Raw genomic sequence first — 8,092 nt, 5'->3', positions numbered from 1 at the left:
TATTATTATTATTATTATTATTATTATTATTATTATTATTATTATTATTATTATTATTATTATTATTATTATTATTATTATTAAATGTAATAATTTAAATAAAATTATTTTGTTCACCAAGGGGGCATTTCATTCATTCTTTTTTTTTTTCGGCTTAGTCCCTTTATTAATCTGGTGTCACCACAGCGGAATCAACCGTCAACTTTTCCAGCATATGTTTTATGCAGCGGATGCCCTTCCAGGTGAAACATATAACTGGGAAACACCTTTACACACTCATACACTACGGACAATTTAGCCTACCCAATTCACCTGTACCGCATGTCTTTGGACTGTGGGGGAAACCGGAGCACCCGGGGCAAACCCACGCAAATGTGGGGAGAACATGCAAACTCCATACAAAAAACGCCAAATGACCCAGCCAAAGGCTCGAACCAGCGACCTTCTTGCTGTGAGGCGACAGCACTACCTACTGTGCCACCACGTTGCCCCCAAGGCGGCATTTATTAAATGTAAAAAAAAATTTAAATTGTTAAATGCTTATTTATTAAATATTTATTTATTACTTATTGTATGTAATTTCATATGAAATTTTACTCCAGTCATTGTTGCTTTTATTACTCTTACCATTTATAATAATAATAATATTCATTGATTCATTCATTTTCTTTTCGGCTTAGTCCCTTTATTAATCTGGGGTCGCCACAGCGGAATGAACCGCCAACTTATGCAGCGATGCCCTTCCAGCTGCAACCCATCACTGGAAAACACCCATACACTCCCATTCACACACATACACTACGGACAATTTTTAGCTTACCCAATTCACCTTTACCACATGTCTTTGGACTTGTCGGGGAAACCGGAGCACCCGGAGGAAACCCATGCAAACACGGGGAGAACATGCAAACTCCACACAGAAATGCCAACTGACCCAGCCGAGATTCAAACCAGCGACCTTCTTTCTGTGAGGCGACAGGACTACCCACTGCGTCACCGCACTGCCCAGAATAATGTTAATAATAATTATTAATATTAGAGTGATTTCTGAAGGATCATGTGACTCATGTGAGTAATGAAGCTGAAAATGTATCTTTAAATCACTGTAATAAATTATAAACTTCTTTTGAACAGTTATTTTAATGTGCAATAACATTTCACAATTTTACAATTTGAACTGTATTTTTGATTAAATAAATGCAGCCTCGGTGAGAAGTATGAGCTTATTTTAAAACATATAAAAATCCCACTGACCCCAAACTTTTAAGCGATAGTGTATGTATACATTTCAAAAACCAGTCCAATAACAAACATTCTTATTATAGTGGTGTGTTCACCTCTGTGGAAGATATCTATTTGGTTAATGATGAACAATTATGTACAATTAAGCCCATGTGCAAACTAACTTCATCTAACAACATAACCAATTTATGCACATTATATATGAACTCATCCAAGCACCAAAAACATGTCACATTAATTATTCTCCGAGCCATGCTTTTCATGTAGAGAAGACACCAAAACTCACAATAAATCTGTAAACTTAAGAGCGCTGCCACAACTCGCAGAGCATTCTGCTGGGATTGAATATTACATGAGCCCCGAATAAATGAGGGCAGGCTGGGATTTAGCACAGATTCAGATAGCGCCCCGTCTCGAAGAATAGTGTCGGATGCCACAGAAGATATGGCTGTTAAGGATGAGAAATTGGGTGCGTAAGCACTACTGGCAAGCTTGATTAGTCTCATGGCAAACAATTTAGCGAGGGGGCATAATCACAGAGCTTAGACTCATTTAGAAAGCCTGTTGGCTCCCAGCTGAACGATGTCGCTGCCCGCTGCAGCCGAAGCATAGTGATGCCCACATTCTCGCACTGACACGAGTGACAGAAAAGTTGAGCTGCGATGATGATTCCACAGACTCGTCCTCCCCCTCAAACACGCATCCCACGCCACCAAAACGCTAACCGCTAATGCGCTGTGGCATGCTAATGCAAATGATCTTAAATTTCTGCTTGCTTAAAGGTTTACAGTACGTCTGGTTGTTAGCAGTGGTCTAAAGAATTGCTAGGTCACCGGACGATGAAAGCATATTATCATGTAGCTTGTGTACATTTCAGATCTGACGACGCTAGTCAAATGATCGGCCCTGTAAACATGAGAATATTCGAGCATATGTTATTAGCATGTCTTATTTTGGTCAAGGCTGCATATGTTTCCCTCTGCCTGCTGGAGTCTGATTATCATTCCAATCAGTAGAGGCGGGCAGAGTCACATTAATTTGTAGTAATTAATAGCACTGAGGCATCTGACAGCGCATGTTAACGAGAGCCTTTGATTGTTTGGATCACTAACTGCCGCTCCTCTTGTTTGCATCACCTCCAAGGAATTTGTAATATCAAAGCGTAGCGCTATCTGATACTTGTCAAAATGCAATTTATAAAAGTTTAATTCTTTTATTGATTTAGTTTGGGTTTGATGCCTGCAGTGTCAGCTCCCCTGGTAGAACTTAGTGGATTCAAATGCTTGTCACCAGCACAGCCTCCTTTTTACTGAGAACAATTGCCATAGGCCAGCCCAACAGGCATGGTTTAATTGCCATTAATTAAAAGCATAAATCTTTTTTTTCTTCGCTGGCTCTGCTCTTAAACAGGGCTTTACGTAGCTGCTACCCCCCGTCCCCCCCCACATGCGCTTGTCAGAATCCCTTCTGGCTAGTGAAGGTTAACCCCCCTCCTGATTCCCTCCACCTCCCTCTACTCACCAGACGTTTCTGAAATCATCTTTTTAGCGTGCTCCTCTGCGTGATATGATGTGAAGTGTGAGTGGTGCAGTGATATTTAGTAAACCGGCTTCTTGCTTTATTGCAGTATAATGAGGTCAAATGAATCCCCTTGTACGCATGCTTAGATGCCTCCTCATTTCAAATGCCTTCTGACAGCTAGTAAAACAGCCGGCAAACACAACACCGGCTCCCAGAGAGAGTGGACATTAGGAAAACATTGCTGGGACAAAAAAAAAATGTAAATTCACTTCCTTTTCTATTCTCTGCCTTTTAGAAGATTTTTTTTAAGACATTACCTGCCCTGGTTACAGCATACTATACATTCTTCAATTTTCTAAATTGCTTGTCCTAGGGCCCAGGGATGCTAAAGACTGCCCAAATATCTCAGGCTGTAAGCAAGGCAGAGTTATTATCACTGAGTATGCATTTTAGTTTTGATTTAGAAGTTTATAAATAGTTTAAAAGAGTTATAATTTTAGCTAAATAGTTCAGTAGTTGTTAATAGTATTTTTTTTTCAATTTATTTCAATTTAGTTAATTGTGTATGTGTGTCTTTATCTTTGTGTATGTATGTACGCATGTATGTCCAGGAAAAATCAAGAACAATGTTAAATGTTGACTTACATTCTAAGATAATTTATTTTTGTCCCCAAAAATAGATGAAGAAAAACCATAGAAAAAAATAGAAAAATTAGCATTTATTTTGTTTTGTATCTTCAGCTAAGGATGTCATATCGGGTTATATTTAGATGATGGTTTTACTTCCGCAGAAACCAAGAAAATGCAACAGTACTTCTGGAAGAAATGTAGACATAGTTGTTTTTGCATCACTTTCTGTTGGTTCAGTCACCAAAAATAACTATGAATATATGTAATTCACATGACCCAAGAAGATTTTGGTTAAAAAAAAGTGCAGTAGAACTAAGAAGAATATTACATTTTCCAAGATTCCAATAGACTGCGACAAGTTTGGACTAGATAGGAACTATCCTGTTTATAAATGCCTTTTATTCATTCATTTACTCATTCATTTTATTTTCTAGTCCCTTTATAAATCTGGGGTCGCCACAGCGGAATGAACCACCAACTTATCCAGCATATGTTTACATAGCGGATGCCCTACCAGATGCAACCTATCACTGGGAAACACCAATACACTCCCATTCACACACGTACACTACGGAAAATTTTGCCAATTCACCTATAGTACATGTTTTTGCACCTGTGGGGGGAAAACGGAGCACCCGGAGGAAACCAGCAACCTTCTTGCTGTGAGGCAATCGTTATACCCACTGCGACACCGTGACGCCCAATGCCTTTTATATGATATTCAATTATCACATTTGTATCTTTAGCAGATTAAAAAAATTGTTTTATGATTGCTTCTACCAGAACAGCGTGTTACCTCAATATAACATGAGAAATAAAGTACCCAAAATGAGTGGTAAGTCAGCTTAACTGAGGTGATTGTTCAGTATGATAATTCCTAGGATTCAGCACTCTGTTGCAGCATCATCAAAGCACACTTGTATTTTTTTATAATGTTAATAACAATGTATATATTAATGCAACTTTAAGCAGTCAACCCTACTTCACACTTTTATTTAGGTTTTATTACATTAATTATATTATTTATTTAGGTTATTACAAAAAAAAATTCAGTCTAAGTCATTCATTCATTAATTTTCCTTCAGCTTAGTCCCTTATTTATTAGGGGTCACCACCACAGAATGTTGCAAGAAGGTTGCTGGTTCGAGCCCTAGCTGGGTCAGTTGGCATTTCTGTGTGGAGTTTGGATGTTATTCCCGTGTTGCCGTGGGTTTCATCCGGGTGCTCCAGTTTCCTCCACAAGTCCAAAAACAAGTGGTATAGGTGAATTGGGGAAGCTAAATTATTCGTAGTGTATCCGTGTGAATGAGTGTGTATAGATGTTTCCCAGTGATGGGTTGCAGCTGGAAGGGCATTTCGCTGTGGAATGAATGTGAATGAATGAATGAATGAATGTTTTTGTTATAAAATATTTAACTTGAATTAGGATTTTAATGTGTACATAAGTTCAAATGACTTTAGTTAAAGTTAAAAAGTTAATTTGGTTAAACTCTGAGATTTAAAGCAGCAAGGATTAAAAGTTAGTTTTATTTCAATGTAAATTGATAATTCTGTGACTGTATATGTCCACACAAAACAATAATTTTATTTCATTAAGTTTTTTTTGTTAGTTACTATGATCAGCAGGATTATACAGAATTTGTCTTGAATTAATTGACTTCTTTGCAATTCAGTGTGAATTTGAATTAACTGCTCCATACATTATGGAAAAATCAAAATGTTCATCCGTCAAAATTATCTGTATGATTAATTAAATAGAGATTCATTTAATTTATTTTTATTCAAATTGTAATTTCACATCCAACCCCAGTGATGAATGAGCATTAATGTCATGTGATGTCTCAGTGCATGTGTGTGTGTGTGTGTGTGCATTCATGGTTGTACTTCAAGGGTGCAATTAGTCTTCACTATAGATGATCAACCGCCATTGTCATGTCAAAACAAATTTTGTCCCCCTTTGAAAGCTTACTGACGTCGCCCTTGGCTGTTAATGGAGATTCAGACACAAACTCCCTGTCATCTCATCGCCGTCCGTCGAGCCGTTTACGCATGTTAGTCAATGCCACATCTGGTGGCTTTCGCAGTTATTTCCTAAACAAGAGGGTTCTGCACAGCCCCTGGTGCTGGATTAAAAACAGCGACATCAACTAAAGGCCAGCTCCAGGACACCAGGACAAGCGTAAATATGCAGCAGATGCACTATCCGGTGGTCAGTTTAGCCAGATCAATACTAGCCCACGTCTACTCCAAACAGACGTCTTAAGTGGATGCACTATTGCTTAATTGGGAGTTTTGCAGAGCAGACTCAAGCGCATCCTTACGCATGATTAAGTCCCTGGAAACCACCCGTGAGGTTTTTTTTTTTTTTTTTTTTGTAAACCAATGTTTTTGCTCAAAGTCTTCATTTGTACAGTAGACTATACTCTAACCTGTCAATTTGACCTACATAGCATAACACTTTAGAGCTAATTCCCAAGATCCTTTACTCTCTCGACTCTCGACATAGACACTACGCAACACGCACACTAGCAAGGGCTCATTTTTGTCTTATTCTCGCAGTTGCTATGAAGTGGGGAGGAAGTTCCAATTAGAATTAAAATAAGCTCCTTTAACGGGCTCTTAAATTGACAACTGAACAATGATTTTCGTATTGGTATCTGTCAGAGGTCTGGGAAAATCCTCAGTTGATAAGGCCCAATGCTTCCAATTAGGAGCTGAGCAGGACCTTATCCAGTAATGATTTCCAGCTCCCTAAAGATGTGGTGTGGACACTTATTGCAAATTACTGACAAAAAGCTACGCTGTATTGATGAGAAGGAGAACAGCCAGCTCTCCATGTTCCCATCTGGAAAGCGAATAACGAGGAGAAACCGTAGGAGAGGCCTGCTCCTTTTTTTTTTTCTATCTCTCCTTCTTTTTCCTCTCTTTCCTCCAGTCTTTCTCCTTAACCACAGTGTGTATGGCCTTGCAGTCACACACTTGGAGTCCTGCTGGTATGACAATCCCTTCACTGTTCATTTACTAAAACTCCAAAGACTCAAAAGATTTGTTTACTATTACTTGCAATGGTCTTCTTTCTCTTGCTTAACACTACTGTTTGTGTTTGAATATCATAAGAGTGCTAAAACATTCCAACATAGGCTCATTCTGAAAACGTAGCCCTATATACATTTCTGGAGATCACAAATTATGTAGCCAGAGGAATGTATGGCTGCATTTCATCTTTAAAATGAAAGCTACGGGGGTGGTATGACGCCATTCCTTTTCGTGCTTACCAGTTAACTGCTTAGTGGGTGAGTGGGTCAATCTGTGATTTTTAAAACACTATCGGTTAGGTTTAGGAAGAGGGGGTTGGTGGGGGAATCAGTCAGTTGGTCAGTTGACAGCAGCCTCTGGTGGATTTATGCGTGAAGAGCAGGCACGAATGGCACTCGCAAGAGAAATCTTAAAATGTGTACACAGCGACCTCTGGCAGATTCACAAAAACAAAAACTGCAAAAAAAACGTAGCTCCCGGGGCATATTTGATGCTCTCCAGAAATGTATATTGAAGTTCATAATCAGAATGAGCCTGGGTTGAAACGTTCTGTTTTCAGTATATGCTGTATATGAATTTGCTAATATCAAACAAATCGATAATGCTCTTGTTTCATTAGAGGTGACCCTGGTGGAAAAATCATTTGTTTTGTGTTCTTGATAATAAATAATTCTTGATGATAAATAATTTCCACCGTGATACACACTACTTGTCAAAAGTTTAGGGTCCGTTTTTTTTCCATGTTTTTTTTTTTAAGAAAAATATTCTGTTCATCAAGGTGGAATTCATTAAATGTAAAAATAAATTAATTAATTAACTGTGTATTTTATTTTAATTAACTGCTTTTTTATTGTATGAAGTTTCAAATGAAATTATTACTTCAGTCATTAAGACTTTTTCATTAAGACTTTTATTACTATTACTATTAATAATAATAATAATAATAATAATAATAATAATAATAATAATAATTAATATTGGCGAGGCAGTGGCACAGTAGGTAGTGCTGTCGCCTCACAGCAAGAAGGTCGCTGGTTCGAGCCTCGGCTGGGTCAGTTGACGTTTGCATGTTCTCCCTGCGTTCACATGGGTTTCCTCCGGGTGCTCCGGTTTCCCCCACAGTCCAAAGACATGCGGTACAGGTGAATTGGGAAGACTAAATTGTCCATAGTGTATGAGTGTGAGTATGTATGGATGTTTCCCAGAGATTGGTTGTGGCTGGAAGGGCATCCGCTGCGTAAAACATGTGCTGGATAAATTGGCGGTTCATTCTGCAGTGGCGACCCCGGATTAATAAAGGGACTAAGTCGAAAAGAAAATGCATGAATAAATAATTAATATTAGAGTGATTTCTGAAGGATCATGTGACTCTGAAGACTGGAATAATGAAGCTGAAAAATCACCATAAAATCACTGGAATAAATTATGAAATTCAATTATAAATTACTTTTGAACAGTTATTTTACGGAACAATAAAATGTCATAATTGTACATTTTTTTACTGTATTTTTGATTAAATAAATGCAGCTTTGGTGAGCAGGAGAAGCTTATTTTAAAATATCACCCTGACCTCAAACTTTTGACCGGCAGAGTACCTGTCCATAAATCGTTGTCATTGAAACTGACACTGTAAATTAAATTAATGCTGTGTGCTTATTGTTTA

The sequence above is a fragment of the Danio aesculapii genome, chromosome 6 (genome assembly GCF_903798145.1).
Source record: "Danio aesculapii chromosome 6, fDanAes4.1, whole genome shotgun sequence".
NCBI classification, from domain to species: domain Eukaryota; kingdom Metazoa; phylum Chordata; class Actinopteri; order Cypriniformes; family Danionidae; genus Danio; species Danio aesculapii.
The sequence above is the reverse complement of the archived record's forward strand: the minus strand, read 5'-3'. Positions refer to the sequence as shown.